The following is a 15,608-nucleotide window of genomic DNA, read 5'->3' as shown; positions in this document are numbered from 1 at the left end:
AAAGAGATTCAAAGCAAAAGTATTTCAGAAAAGCCTATGCAAATGGAAAATCAGGTACATTGTTTTAAGTATTAGGCAGCCTTTTATGTGATATGGCAGAAGATGCTGGTGTGCCTGAGTTCCTCTGACTCACATCTTCTGTAGTATGTTCCACAGAGGCAAGTCACTGTCTTCCAGTCCCACTGTCTTTTGACATGAATTCACAGGAATCTGATGACACAGAGAAGCCTGCAGCTGGTTTTGGTGGTAAATTCCCTCTCTGAACATCCACATGCAATGCTCCATGCACATGCTCCTCAATATTGTGCACAGTGACCCTGCCCCAAGGAGGTTTTGTCTGAAAGCTGCATGGCAGAGCAGTCATGGAGCATGAAGTAAGACAGGAAATGTGATTCCTGCCAGCATTCAGTACTGCACCAAGTGGGATCACTCACTTCAGCAGCTTATAGATTCATCCTAGTTAAATTTATAATATTTAAGTGCACAGGGCTTTCTGTTTTTTCCTTTTTAAGGCTAGAAAATGAGGTTATTGTGGACAGCTCAGGTATCTTGTAGATGCTTCTGTGGGGTTTGGAGTACCAATTAACTTTCCCAAGTAATGAGGTGTAATTCCCCCTGAGAACGCCTGCTTCATCTGCAATATACTCCCCACAGAAATGTGGAAATTTCACAGCCAAGGCTCAGATACAGGAGAATTTTTTCAGTATTCTTTGAGAAGTGACAGGAATAAAAATTTTACACAGGAGCCCTTCTACTGTTTTCCTCTCTGGGACAAACACTATATAATCATTGAAAAGTGTTTTAACAGTGACAGAGATAACAATATTTTATAATCAGTGCCCATATAAAACTATGTGTATTAAAAAGTTCGGCCAATCTCTGCAGAAAACAAAGAAGATAAATGATTGCTGTCAATTAGTTTAGGGCTGCTCCTACAAGACAGCTCAGTTTCTCTCATATAATAGGTAGTGAAATTCAAAATTTACTCTGTTTTTTATTCACTGCCACTGTAATAAAACACCCCAACAATTTGGCAGCAATATAAATGGTTTCACATCAACATGAATAGTGTCAGTGTGTGGACCTCTATCTATTTTTATGTGAGCTCAAGTAAATCAGAAGTTAACCACTTCAATGTGAATTACAGTTATACAAGTTTAAGAACGAAGAAATCAGACCGGGACACTGATTCTGCATGGCCTTTGCTAATGAAACCAGCTCTCTCATTGTTTATACCCTCACTGAATCCTCTCACAATCTTTTGGATACAACAAACAGCTCTTGCAGATGGCTGACTGCTAAAGAGGAGGAAAAAAAAGAGGTGTATAATGGCCACACTAAAAGGCTTTGATAACAACACATCAACTTCATAAACTTGTGTCCTGCAGCAACACAAGTGAACATTCAGCTGACCACAAGAAACAAAGGAGAATGTGGATGACTTCATCAGCCATTAAGTCTGTTGTGCCCTGATCTAACAGCATGATTCAAAATTAAAATCAAGGAAATTTGTCAACAAGCATTTCCTCAGCTCCGAAGAATCCTCAATTGTTGTGGCTTTTCCTCTGCACCCATTTGGGAGTGTCACACAGACAATGAATGGGGAGGACCGGGAGCAGACTGACCCTGTATTTTACCAATTCTGAATCAATAAACCCAGCCACTGAGGCAGAGGCTCAGCCTGTATTGGGTTTAATTTACTCTGGGGACTGGAACAGATCTACACCAGCACACTCCAGCAGCTCCATCTCCTCCTCCTGCACCGAGACCTGCCAGGCTGCTCAAACGCAGCAGAGCAGCCCCTGCGAGCCCAAGTCACAGCAGTCCTGAGAAGGGAAATCCAGAGTGACTTTCTGAGACTGTGGGAAGATGTTCTTCAGCAATGGGAGTTACATGGAGAATCAAGAACAGATCAGATGAATATTCATTATTCAAAGTAGGATTAAGAAGTAAAGGACGGTTTGAGGATGTAAATTATGAAGGAGAATGACACAATCCCATACCATTTAGAGAGTGCCTTCTCAAACTGCCCCCGTACTTTCACACCCACACTTTTTTCCTTCCCTTAAATGTTAAAGAGCTGGGGAAAAGGCCTCATGCACAGAAACTGCATATGGATACCTACCCATTTTTTCATATATTTGTGAAAAAAATCTGAGCACTGGAATATGCAGCAAAAAAATGGCATACAGAATAAATTATTTCAAGGCATATCTTACCCCTCCAGCCAATAAGTATTTCCAACTCATACACATGGCAAGATATTATTTTGCTGATGTGGAACCTTCTCATATAAATACTGAGCCAGTTTTCAATACCAGTAAGAGTATTTCATACACATCTTAATGACTTCACATTTTGCTTTATCAATGAATTCAATCATTTTTCAGCAATGAAGTTTTATTTTTAAAAACTTCTGGTTTTAATCTGATGAACTGCAACATAAACTAAGATCTTTATTCTAGCTTCATCCTTTAGAATTCTACTTTTTGGCAGGTGTTCAAAGCAGCAAGTGTTTCTATAAACTGCAAGAGCAAATATGTCTCACAGAATGCATTGAAAACAGAAAATTGAGGAGACATTTAAGAAAACACAACTGAAAAAAGGGGTGACCTGGATTACAGGGGTAATTTTTTTTTAATACACCAGTATTTTTATATATATGCCAGTATTTGTTTCTGGCCAAAGCTCTATTCTTTTGGAGCACTCTACTGAGTAGTGTAACAGGAATTCTCTTTGTACTCCAAATTTTACAGCTTTTAAGGGTCTCAGTCTCAGAAAATTTAGGATTAAAAAAATATCAACACAGAAGAGAAGAAAGAAACCAAATTAAAGTCTGGGAAGTACCTCCAAGCACTCTACCCATAGCTGGTAATCCCCACTCCATAGACATGGGTAAAGCAAAAGGATGGAGTTAACCTGCCTAAACTCACAGCCCAAGTCAACGGGACAGTCAGGAACAGAAACCTAAATCTCCCTCCTCACCTGAGCACCAAGCTACAGCTCTTAGAAATGGAAAAAAATATTAACAAAAAGCCTACTCCTATAAAGGAAGCATAGGAGAGAACAGTCTCATTGAGGTAAATACTTGTTTGTGGAGATTACTGCTTGTCTCACCAATACCCTGGGGACCAACTTGTCTGCACCCATAATTAGGGCAAGCCCCTCTATAACTGCATGAGGTCATGTTTTTCTTTCAAGCAGCAGTAAATTACCATGCTTGTTATCACTCCTCTCAGTACACAGATTCTCTCAAAAATTAGATTATCTCTAGGGCATCCTTTGCTATTTTGTCATTTGCAGTATCATTCTCAGTATAGTAGGAAAAAAGGCCAAAAAATTCAGCATTTAGGGTTTGAGAAACAAAGATATTAATGCATTAAGGGGGGAAAAAGAGTGAAAGAAGCAGATCATCCTGGAACTGCCAATTTTCTGTATCCTTTGAGGATTAGATCCAAGCTTATAATTTCTGTGAGCAATTATCTAAATAGAAATGCTCTAATTGCACTAGGATTGTGTTTTCTCCGGAGTGTTATTTCTTTCAAGTATCCTGCTGTTTATTTATATTCAGCTAAATAAAAGGTGTGCTGAGTTACCCAGTGATTTACACTGCAGTAGGGACATTACCAGTGGTACACAGGAGACTGCTAGGGTAGCACAGAAAGCCCTCTAGGCTGTTCTTACTTACTACAACTAAGCCCATTCCAGTCTCTGTCTTCTAAACTCACAGTTTAATAAAGAAAACAAAGCAATACTTCCTGGATGATTGCCAATGAACTGCTTTGTTGCCTCTGGAATCACTGCCAGCTCAGGGAAAAGTAGGGAGAAAATTAGGTATGATGCACAACTACCCAAGGAAAACAGCTTCCCCAGCTTGGCATCCCACGAGTCTGGGAGTGTTAGAGGAGAGCCTGGCACTGAGGCAAACCACAGCCACACACACTGAGCCCTCAGCACTGACAGCAGCTTACACTGACCACTTCCATGTGCCTCCGTGGTTGCTCCAATCAATACTAGATCACTGACAGAGGCAACAGCAGCAAGACAAACAGCCAGGACAAAAGACTCAACACTCGTTAGAGTTTCATTCCTAGCAAAGGGAGGTTACACAGGCTGGCCTCTACCGTTACACACCATGTGCTCCATTGCTCAGGAAAAGTTCTGTCTGTCTGAAAGGTTCATAAACTGTAAAATGTGCACACACTGGAGGGGAATGTAAAAACTACCACAAGGAATTGTGGTTGTCTGAAAAGGGGTGCTAGTCAGGAGAAAAGCAGCAAGGAGAACCTTGCAGCTCACTACTTTCAGCTTGAAAACCAAAATAGATCCCATTACTCTACAAATCTTTAGTGACAACATCAGGAGTGGGATATAATCCTTAAAGGGTCAGGCAACAGAGGAAGTTTTCTATTGCACATATTCATACCAAACACTACCTACTACCCTAATTTGTGTTTATTTATGTTTATACACAGTAATGGAGGGAAAAAAAAAAACAAAACAGAAAGGGCCAAAACGAAGTGAGTTTAGAAAATTCAGAAGATTGCATGAAAATTAGGTTTTCAGGGGCACTAAGTATCAAGTCAGGAATAATTCCCTAGAAATGTCACTGCTTTTTCAAAATTCCAGTCAAGAATAACTGCCTTATGTTAACAGGAAAGAAACAATGAATAGCACATTCCTCGTTTTCTTAATGCGCCATCATTAATAGACAACAGGAGGAGTAAGTGAAGAGGATTTCTATCTGTTTTAATTCTATTTCTGTATAGAATAAATTAAATTTAACCATTTTCAAACAGGAAAACAACTATTAGAACCATGACTCTGTTCTCATTTCAAACCAAAAAAACCCCACAAGAAATGGGAATTTGTATAGAAGCCTAATTTTTGTACCAAATTTTACCATGCAAAACATGCACAGACCACTTGCTGATGAGCCACAGACATCTGTGAAACAGGTCCCAGGAATAAAATACAAAAATATGTTAACTAGCAACTAAACCCGTAACAGCAAATACATTCCAATCCCTGTCAGGAACTGAAAAACATACATGTCAGAAATACACCTACTTAAAGCTAATATTCTATGCTGCCATGAACATTACCATCAGCGAAACAATATCTCCTTGCCTGTCCTTTAACAATGAGGAAGATGACTGTGAGTAAAATAAACACGATAATTTCTTGTCCAAAGCTGTCACTCAGACTGACGGAACAAGTCAGTTTCTGCAGAGCTGAATTAAAGGAGAGACATACCTGATAATTTTATTGCTTTTCTCTGTTTCTCCACTGAAGTGAGAATCTTCAGAGCCTGGGACATCCAACACCAGAACAGACAAGTCCTACTTACACATATGCAAAACATGAATTAATGCCAAAAAAAAGGATCTGCTGAACAGACCAGATTCAGAACTGCTCTTAAGGGGAAAAATATTCTATTTTAACCAACTGGAAGTTTTTCTAGTCAAGTGGGTTTCTACCATTTAGGTCCATAGTTCACTTCAGCCACGTAAGAAATATTCTTGCTTCACAATATCACAATATTCTCACACAGAAAATTTTTTAAGTGCATTTTAATGACTAAGCCTTTGACACAAGAGGGATACATAAGTCTGCTTCCTTCTTGTTCAAGTTCACTCCCTTAGAAACGTGAGCTCAAGCACACAAAATCTCCATGTGGAAGCAGAAATCCACAATACAACTTGAGGGTATTTTTCTCCTCCTGAAAGGGAGAAAAAACCCAGGAAACAAAGGAACGTGACAAAGGGTCCTGGAGAGCAGAGCACTCAAGAATCCCCAACCAGACTTCAGCTCTTGCAAGCTTCATTTCAGCTGAAAGGGCAAGAATGTGCCAATGAAGAGCTTGGTGTTTAAATCACCACACACAGATTTGGGGATAGAACTTTTGCAAGTCCTGCCTGCTCATCTTTCTTCTTCTTCTGGCTCTAGAGGAGCCAAAAAGGTACTCAAAGCCAGAGCTCTCAAGGTATTTTAATGGCCTTGGGATTCCCAGTCCTCTATATGGACGCCCAGATGAAAACCAGGTCCTCTGTGTGTGCTCAAAGGTTTATGCACACTCTCTTCTGGACATTTTGCTATTTTTATACAAATATCATGATATTCAGTGGCAGAAAGAAAGCCTTTCTGGAACAAATTCATACTCTGCTTTGTCTTCCACAAAATAAATTTTTACCACCTAGTTTGCAAAATATGATTACACAATTGCTCTTGCCAAATTCCAGCAATCATTCAAATTTCCAGAAAAACAGGTCTATTCAGGAATACCAGATTTAGAATTGAAAACCTGAAGGATGCACAGTGAAATAGTACTTTAAATGAGGTGCTAGCAAACCATAAAATTCTATCAACATTCTTCTTCATTTATTCTTTATAGAATTGCATTGAATAAAAATTAGAAGCTTTCCATCTAGGACAGGAAATAATTTTTGAGATTCCTCATTTAAAGACAAAATAAGAATAGTTTTCTCTGCAATAATTTGGTAATAATTTTTACTCAACCATTCAAGGAAGAGGCAGTATCTCAAAGGCCCTCCGTATCCAAGATACTTAATGAACAACCTCTGAATTCTGAAGGCATAGTTTGTATCTCAAGCTTAAATCCTACTTTATCTCTGCTTCATCATCTCCATCTCAGTGGAAGAGAGTTCCATACTGTTTTCCATGTGATTACTGGGTACAGTAGCATTGTATTTCTATTTATTATGAGTGCAGTACTCTCTCATCACACATCCTCTTTTGGCTGCTTCAATGCTGCATTCTTAAATATATTCTTTGAACTGTGCTCCCAATTTCCTGTGAATAAGACTCTCTTATATGAAGATGTCCCCTACAATAGCCTTCTCTTTCTCATACATATTCAAATATCAAATGGAATCTGTATTTCTCATGTATCTTAGTAATTTTTTGCATATTAATAAAAACAAATCAAGATATTTAAGGCAAAAACTGAAGCACTGTTCCAGTTGTAATTCTCACACATACCAGAAAAAGAGGATCAGCTGCCTTCCTGGTGGAATTTCACCTTGAGTTTTATTTGATCATTCTGGTTGATACAGCCCAACAGACAGGCAGTTGTCCCTTTTCCCAGGGAACAAACCCAATCTGCTGCATTACTGTCCAAGAAAGAGACAGGCTTGAACAGTTGGATCACCAAGAAATCATTTATCAGCTACATTCCTAAATACTCTCTGCTTATGGAGAGTATATTCAATCCCATTCAGTGCACTGGTGACCTTAAAGAATCAAAGATCCAGAGATGTAAACCATTCTCACACACTTTTTTAATTACTTTTCAGGATCTTTCATTCAGAGCAGACAGAGCACAGGTGTGCAAAAGCAACTAGTGGTCACATTCTATGTTCTAGAGCAATAGTAGCTTTTCATTTAGAGAAAAATATTTAAAGCCATAACTGCCTCCATGAACAGTTCTTCCCTAACATAAATGGAGGGAATTACCATGGGATCTATCAACAACAAGTTTTCCAAATTACTTTTCTCCTCTCTTAAACTAGTCTCTAAGTGAAGATGTTTAATTGCATATGGGGATGTAGATATACTAAGGTGGCACTTCAGGCTCCAGAAACATGGAGAGCACAAGCTTTGAAAAGTTTACCAGTTTGAAACTGCTTAAAAGTTTATGAAAAGAAATTACAAAAAGTGATACTGAAATTAAATACACAGAAATAATTGCAAGGCTACACTAAATGTATATGCTGTGTACTACAAAGCCAAGGGGACAGGATCAAACGGGTTTGCATTAAACAAGGGGGCAGGGAGTGGAAAAAATACTTCAGGAAAACAGAACAATGGCATAATTTAGCATATTTGTACTTGGGTCAGATCCAGCTGATTTCTTTGGAAAGGATTCTTCTCAAAGTGAAAGGTGAATGGAGGAAGGGAGTTCAGGAAAGAGGTGGGTGTTTGTCTTTAAAATAAATTATTTGGAGAATGCAATGAGCAGTGAATGTATTACGTTGCAGTAAACACTCCAAATACCTCAAAAATACTATAGCAGTGTTTTCATTGCTTTGATTGTTATTAGGTAGAAGGCAAACAAGTGTTACTTGGTGGAAAAAGAACTAGGAGCTCTGCCAGGAGTGGTCATATCTAACACACATTATTTATGACTGTATAAAGTGCAAGAATTAGTCACTTAATGAAAAGCTGGAGGATGTCTGTTACAAGACATGAAATGATCATAACTTGTTAAAGGTAAAGAAGATTAAAAATGGGAATCTCTTCACTCAGGAAGCTGTTGTGAGTGGCCACCTCATGTGTACAGAAATGTAGTTTCAAGCTTCTGCTAAAACAGCTGTCCCAGGCATCACTGCTGACCTTTGTAAATTCAAGACCCAACACTGCCTTCTCCAAATGTCTTACACGCACCCACTGACATCTTTGACGTCACAAATTACCCATCTCTCCCTAAAACTTCAGTTTGGTACAATTTATACCCTGGGCTTCCTCCTTGCCCCTCTTTTTAGAGCTCCAATCAGTGATCTATTCTTCCTCCTCCTGCCTTCATACCCTGTGGACATGGGGCTCTCCAAGGGGCTCTTCTCACTCCATCCCTTTTTCACATTGTCTATTTTTACCCTTGTGTTGACCTCATTCACTCATATGGTCTCTCCTCAAGCAGGGACTGACAACCCTCAAATATTCCTCTTTTGCACATCTGTACCCTGCTACCTTTCTCTTGGCTCACAGATACTGCACTACTAAATATAACAATAGAATTACACATTTATCCCACCTAACCTCATTCCAACCATCACCTTCCCCTCCAAAAAGAATCTTTTACCCAACTACAGATGAAGGTTTTGAGACAGAGCAGTCGTAAGATAGATATTTTTCCTCTATTTATACCTCACTTATTTCCCCTTTATATTGTTTATTCTGCATATTAAAGAAGGAGAAAAAAAGAGCTGTCTGAGAAGGAGGAACTCTCTTTGGATTTATATTCAAACAAGAAGATGAAACAGGACAAGAAGAAACAATAGCTTTTTGTTGTTATTCAGAAGATAACTGAAATTTTGTGAAATGCAGAGCTCTTTGTACCTGGAATCTAATTACATAAAGTGTTCTGTACCTCTGCCACTGAATGCTGTGGGTTACAGGGTTTGTTGCTCAGGGGTTTTAAATTGTGCTTTTATATTATTTTGGCTCTTTTAAAGCAGCTCCCCATTTTCCTAAAGAATGGCTGTTTCCAGCCATCAGACTTTGCTACCTCTGCTACAACAACGTGACCGTGCCTGGCTAAGTACTTGCTCAATCTATTTATTCAGTTTCCAACACAGTTCAGCACCATGTATCATACACATCGTGCAAAAATTTTGCTCAAGCATAATCATGGTTCTTAAAACTCAAACTTTGCCACACAATGACAAGGTCTCCACATTACCAGAATTACTTTCCCTCCTCCTCCGCCCCCATCCAACTTCTCATCAGTCTCCAGCATGACTCAACCCCGTTGAAAAGCTGTAGGTTTACAAGTCATTTCATTTCTTTCAAGTGAGATACATCATATGGAGGAAATAAATAAAATGTTTTCAGTGCCTGGTCCCCAGTGGATAATAGGGTCTATCTGATTTCATAAGCTGCTTCTAACTGGAAATTTTTCTACATTAGTTTTGGTTTAACCAGAGTGAAATCCCCATTTTGAAGCCCACTCTCTGATAGCAGCAGAACCTCGCCCAGTGGCACATCAACATTTCCTTCTTGCTCTTTGAGCTGACAAACCTGTTTTGGAACTATATTCCTGTTACAATTCCCCCCTTATCTCCAAGACTTCGGGCAGGGTAAAATCTGCCTTCGGACAAATGCATTTTTCCTAAGGTCCTGTGCTGAGAGCCATCTTTTACTTGCCAAAACCCCACACTTCAGCTACACTCTGAGGTTTTCAACACACTTTTAACCATTTCACATCCAGATCCTAGGCAGTTTATTGACTAGCCAGGAGATGTTTGTGTATGCGCTCTTCTCTGTTTCTCTCTTGCTAGCCTGTGTTAATATTTATACAAAACAAAAGGGGGGGGGTGTGGGGGGGAAGTAGAAAATGACTATCATGAATCATCCTAAGGAAAATGAAGTTAAAGTATCATGTTTTCATAGTCATGAGAGATTAAAAGCAGAAGAAAACATTTATCTGGATCAACTGATATATCATTATAATTGCAGCTGCTTCCCCCCCCCCCCCCCAAGAGTTTCATGCTGTTAAAATTTTGAGGATGAACTATTGTCAAGTTTTGAGTATGCCCTGCTAGCTGCTACTTGCCCTTATTTCTAGTCAAATTACTTGAACTGATCACTGTCAGCACTGTGCAGAATTGCAGAATCAAAAGCCCCACTGGAAAAGCATCCCCAAACCTACAAAAATAATTGCAGAAGAATCAAAAGGGGCAGATGTGAAAAAAGAGCAATGATGGCTAACAGAGAAGAGATGGTTCATTGAATTGAAAGGGGCCAGGTAGTAGCTGAAATTTCAGTATTATAAATAGGACATTATGTAGCTGAACTAAAAATAGGAGTTTTATTTTTACTTGATGTTCCTCACTGCTGGCTGCTGACCTAGAGAAAGAGGACTCAGAAAGGGGAATTAAACAATTCTCCACAACCGTGCAAAAAAACAAAACCACTAGTCTGGTGCCAGTGCCTATTTGTAAACTAAGAAGAACACAATTTTTGAACCAATTTCAAAAGATGCTTAACTGAAAGAACTCCCAAATACTGCTGTGAAAAGAACGTAATAGCAGAGGACAATTTCCACAGAAAACCAACAGCAATTACAAATTCCCGGTCTACATACTCATTTGTAAGAGAAGATGGCTGGTGTATGTTCTCTGATTCCTTCACCCACTCTGTATGTGTACAACTGCTCTCTACGCTGGAAGCACTCTCTGCTCAGCAGCAATAACACACAATCATTCCAGTACTCAGTATCAAGTCAAGACTGAGTGACCCAGCACAGGTCTGGAGGAAAATGCTCTGTCAACTTGCCACCTGCCAACTGTCTCAGGGCAGCATCTTGTGTTCTTCCTTTTCCTAAAGGCCAATTTTACACTTAAATTGAGAATCCAAATTTAGGTATGGTAAAATGGCAGCTTGTCTGGCCAGCTGCTGAGGTGGTTGTTCATACTTTGTTTCATTTTAAAAAGAAAAAAATAATTAGCACAAGCCTAAACCACCAAATCTGGATTTAAGTTTCAAGCCCATGCATCTAATCTTCAGGACAAAAGAGACTTGAAACCATGGTTTTGGTTCTGCTTACAAAGATAAAGGAAGTTGTAAAACAAAACCAGACCTGAATCTGAATTTAGGTTCACAGCTGTTTAAGACCATGGCTTTTGGAGGAGCCTATCACTAGCTCAAATCTAAAGGACTCAATAGACTTGAGGCTTCTCTGGGCTGATTTTGGCTTTATCCAATAAATACTGGATCTTTGCAATGTACCACAGACCCCAAGGGGCTGTGCTCAAGTATTTATCCATCCCCACTTCTGTAGAAAGCTCAAATGAAAATGAAACATGGTGATTTAATTTTGAAGAGTAAGCCATAATAACTTAAAAGATTTTATAGCATCAACAAAAATAACTTGCATTACTTCTCATTGCTGATCAAATTGAAATAAAGGCATTTGTTATAAGAAATTATTGTAATTATTTAAGGAAAAAAACTTAGCATCTGTGTAGTCTAGAGGCAAATCTACTAGTCAGTCATCCTGTCCCATGGGCTGAAAAATAGCAAGATTCTTATTTGCTGTATTTGTACACTATTCAGATCTGTCATTACATCAGTGATCTGATTTGTTTGGGAATGCTAAGATTCAGAACATAATTCTGCACTTAGCTGAAATAATTCTAAAATGCAGGTTACCACAGAGGCAGATGATAATTCAAAACTTCTTGCTGCTGCTAAGCTATTTTAGCTTCTCTCACTGTCAAAGCCAAGTCAAACACACCTAAATTAAAATGCCTATTTGCAGTGTCTGAAAAGACAACAGAAAGATTAATGTATTTTGTTTCCACACTTGATTTTTGGGGTTTTTTTTTTTCACTTTTCATACAATGAATCAAAATCCCCAAATAAAAGTAACACCCTCACTAAGGCTGTACTGTTGTCTTACTGCTGGGTTTTGATCCATCAGACAGCTGGAGAGAACAAGGACCATTACCCCTCCAAACTGGAAATGTTGGCTAAATGGGTCATCTCCTTTCTTTCACCACTGTACCAATTTTTATACATTTATAGATATCTACACACACAGATATAGGTACACATACACACACACAGAGCACTACTCCAAATCTAGTTTTAGATGCTACTAATAATTTTGACAATCCAACATCTCTGCCTTTTCCTCTTCCCATTCCTTTATACCTCCCTTGCATAAAACAGACATGAGTTGTTGGGCACCCTCTGGAGCAGCAGCAAATGGAAGGAACACAACCAAGGAATGGACACAGCAGACACCCAGGCTCACCTGACCCATCCTGGCCAGGCAAGACCTGCATCTCTTAAGCATCATTTTTGGTGTAATGACACAAGGAAACTTCACCTTAGCAGCACCACAATACACTAAAACTGGCCTGATGATCTGTAACTACGTCAAGCCACAAATAAAAGTCCCGATGATTAATGTCCCAAGTTCTTCCTCAGATATTCAATCTACTAAAAGACATATTTTCATACAACCAGGCTCCCCTCCTGCTGTTCTGTTCAAAGGGAGAATTCTCACTTCCCTTGCAGGTGATCTTCACTTTCTGTTCTCCTGTAATACATACAGTACAGAACTGCTGTATGCAGTCTCTTCTAAAACGTTTTAAGGCCTAATTAACAACAAGAGATAAAATTACAACATCTCCACTGGGTACTGGACACTGGAACTGGTTTCCACTCAATGCACCACTCCCTGCAATAATTTGCAATTTTCCAACCAGGAGATTTAGATCAACTAAATCATTTTTGCCCTCACCTTGAACACAGCCCCAAGAACAGAAACAGAAGCCCACGAATACAAGCCCAGGGCAAAAAAAAAAAAAAAAAAAATCCCAGGGAGAAAATCTAGCTCTTGTTATAACCAGATGATTTGAGTGTGTCCATTTTGAATACCAAGCAGCTCCAGAGGAAAGTGTCATGTTTCCTTGCTGCTGCCCCTCTTCAGCCCTCACCATCTATTCTAGGCCATTCAGCAAACAGAACCAACAGCAGCACAGCTACATCACAATGAGGACAAAGTGGCTTTCTGAAGAAACTTTGAGTATTTTTATCTTCTCTTCACATGAAATACCATAACTCAAATGAGACTTTTCTATTTTCCTAGTTCAAATAAACTATCTTATCCCCCAAAAAAAAAAAAAAAAAAGGCATCTTGACACCCATTCTTCACAGTTGTTCCCTCTCTTGCAGTGAACAGCCAACAGGTTTTGGAGTGTTTGCTGCCACACACCACACACATGTACATCCACCTAAATTAAGCCACTGTGGACCAATTATGAAAGATCTGTTATTCCATTCGGAGTTAGTCAGTTGGGGATTTGATTTTTGATTTGTTTTCCTCTGAGGTTTTTTGGAGCACTAGTGGGATGAAGTTTAAATTAAATTGGGACCATCAGCAACCCAAAGACAACTATTCAGTAGCACACATTTAATATTGATTTAATATGATTATGTGGGCTGTTTGTAACCGCAGCTGTCTAACTAGTGCCACTTAGACACAAAGTACTTTATATATTCATTACCACGAATGTTAGAATATGAACCAAACCAAAACACAGCTAAATAAGCCACACAAATATGTAGCTCTGAAAGCTACAAGAAAGTTAAGAATTAAAAGCTGCAGTTTTCAATTACCAGAGACAGCTGAGGTGGATTGTTTTGTGCATTGCACACATGGTCTAAGGTGACACCAGATAAATAATTACAATATTAAAGAATACATAAAGTGACAAACCAATCATGCTACACAGAATGAATCACTAGTAATTCAAAACTTCATCAATGCCAGTTGTCTTTGAGAACGATCTTTTATTCCTGGTTGCTTTGAGAGCCAGGTGCATCAGCCAGTTCCAATATCCTGCTGAACTTTGGAAAATAGAAATGGCTATATTAAGGCACAACATAGCTGTTTCTAAAATATATCTTATAGCTGTAACTACCAATCCAGGGGGTGGAAGAGACTGAGGTGTAGTCTTCTAATCCCACCAAACTCCATAGGGACGAGTTTTTGGTATTGTCAGCGTCAATCCTCGCTGTGGTTTGCGGCTACACGTAGGACCCGGTGCCAGAGCCTTGCTCAGTGCTGGACACAGCAAAGTCCAACCACGTTTATTAATTTGAACAGTGCTGTCCTGAGCCCAACACGGACTTGACTTAAATAAATAAAAAATTTGGGTGATAAACAGAAGTAGGATTGTGCAAGAGAATTCAGCATCAACGAGCAATCAGCAGCATCCCCAGTGTATGTCAGAGCACGCGGGTCAGCTGCGACAACTTTTGGCCCATGAGGGAAGAGTGTGGATGTTGTTTTACCTGAGGCAGACGCTGCGGTTGGGCTGCACAGAGTCTAGGTGCGATGGCACCTCACCAGAACCCGGTTCTTACTGGGGCTGAGGCCATTCCTTAGCACAGCACGAGCACCGGGGCACAGACCAACACCTCAACACCGCAAGGCTGCGGCAGAACCAGCACCCACCAACATGGCGGCGCGGCCTGAGGGAGCCCCGCCCGCGCGGCGGGAAGGCCGCCGCCTCCCGCGGGACGGAGCGGCCGCTGGGCGGCGCTGCCGAGCCCCGCAGCGCGGGGTGTGGAACGGGGTGCGAGATGAGGAGAGCGGGATACGGGGGGCCGGGTCGTGGCCGCCGAGCCTGGTGGCGTTCCCGGCTGCCAGGCGGCAAGCGGAGACGGCGCTGCCGATCGCGGTGATCCCGCAGCGCCAAGCGCTGACGGCTGGCCCCGGGAGGCAGCGCAGACCGCCCTGTGCAGCTCCGAACCGGTCGCCGCCCCGCTCAGGGCACGATATCACGTCCGGTGTCTGTCGGCTGACAGTAAGCAGTTCTGCCAGACCTCGGGAAAAATTCCCGATGTCCTTCTTAGCAGTCTGTAAGGAAGGGTTTCCCAGTGGCACTGCCGGGACGGAGCCGCAGTCACCGCTGGCATGCCGGCACAGCCCGAGCGCGGCGATGGCAGCGCGGGGAGCAGCCGTCTCAGCCCGGGGCAGGAGGGGAAATCAGATCCACTTCAAGTGAACAACTCAAAAGCAGCAAAGGTTTCAAATCAAAGCAAACGGTTTCCAGTCAAAGGTTTTTCTTGAAATTAGACCGCGAATGTCATGCGAACACATGCCTTGTGCTCTCACCACCTGTGTTGGGGATGACATGGTGGTGTCAGCGTTCCTGTAACTTAGCCACGCATACCCACACTCTTCAAGGCATTTGAAGATTTGCTGATAGTCCATTCTAGTCCATGTTAAAAAAACTCAATGTGTAACTTACGTTGCAGCACTAAAATCCATTATGTTGTCCAGGTAGAGAATCTCCTTGCTTAAGCACTAATGTTAATAATTCATTTTTAACTCAAGTGTAAGAATGTGG

At 40.6% G+C, this 15,608-nt stretch overlaps 1 long non-coding RNA gene across 1 annotated transcript in view; it reads right to left on the bottom strand.

Moving 5' to 3' along the window:
- The window catches only part of LOC311159177, a 53,361-nt gene extending 38,661 nt beyond the window's left edge, over positions 1-14,700 (bottom strand). The window contains exon 1 of the long non-coding RNA XR_014616501.1: positions 14,548-14,700. This is a non-coding gene — a long non-coding RNA (uncharacterized lncRNA). The remainder of the gene's footprint in view (positions 1-14,547) is intronic.
- Positions 14,701-15,608: the final 908 nt, after the last annotated feature.

The sequence above is a fragment of the Fringilla coelebs genome (genome assembly GCF_963513975.1).
Source record: "Fringilla coelebs genome assembly, chromosome: 14".
NCBI lineage: Eukaryota > Metazoa > Chordata > Aves > Passeriformes > Fringillidae > Fringilla > Fringilla coelebs.
The sequence above is the reverse complement of the archived record's forward strand: the minus strand, read 5'-3'. Positions and strand labels throughout refer to the sequence as shown.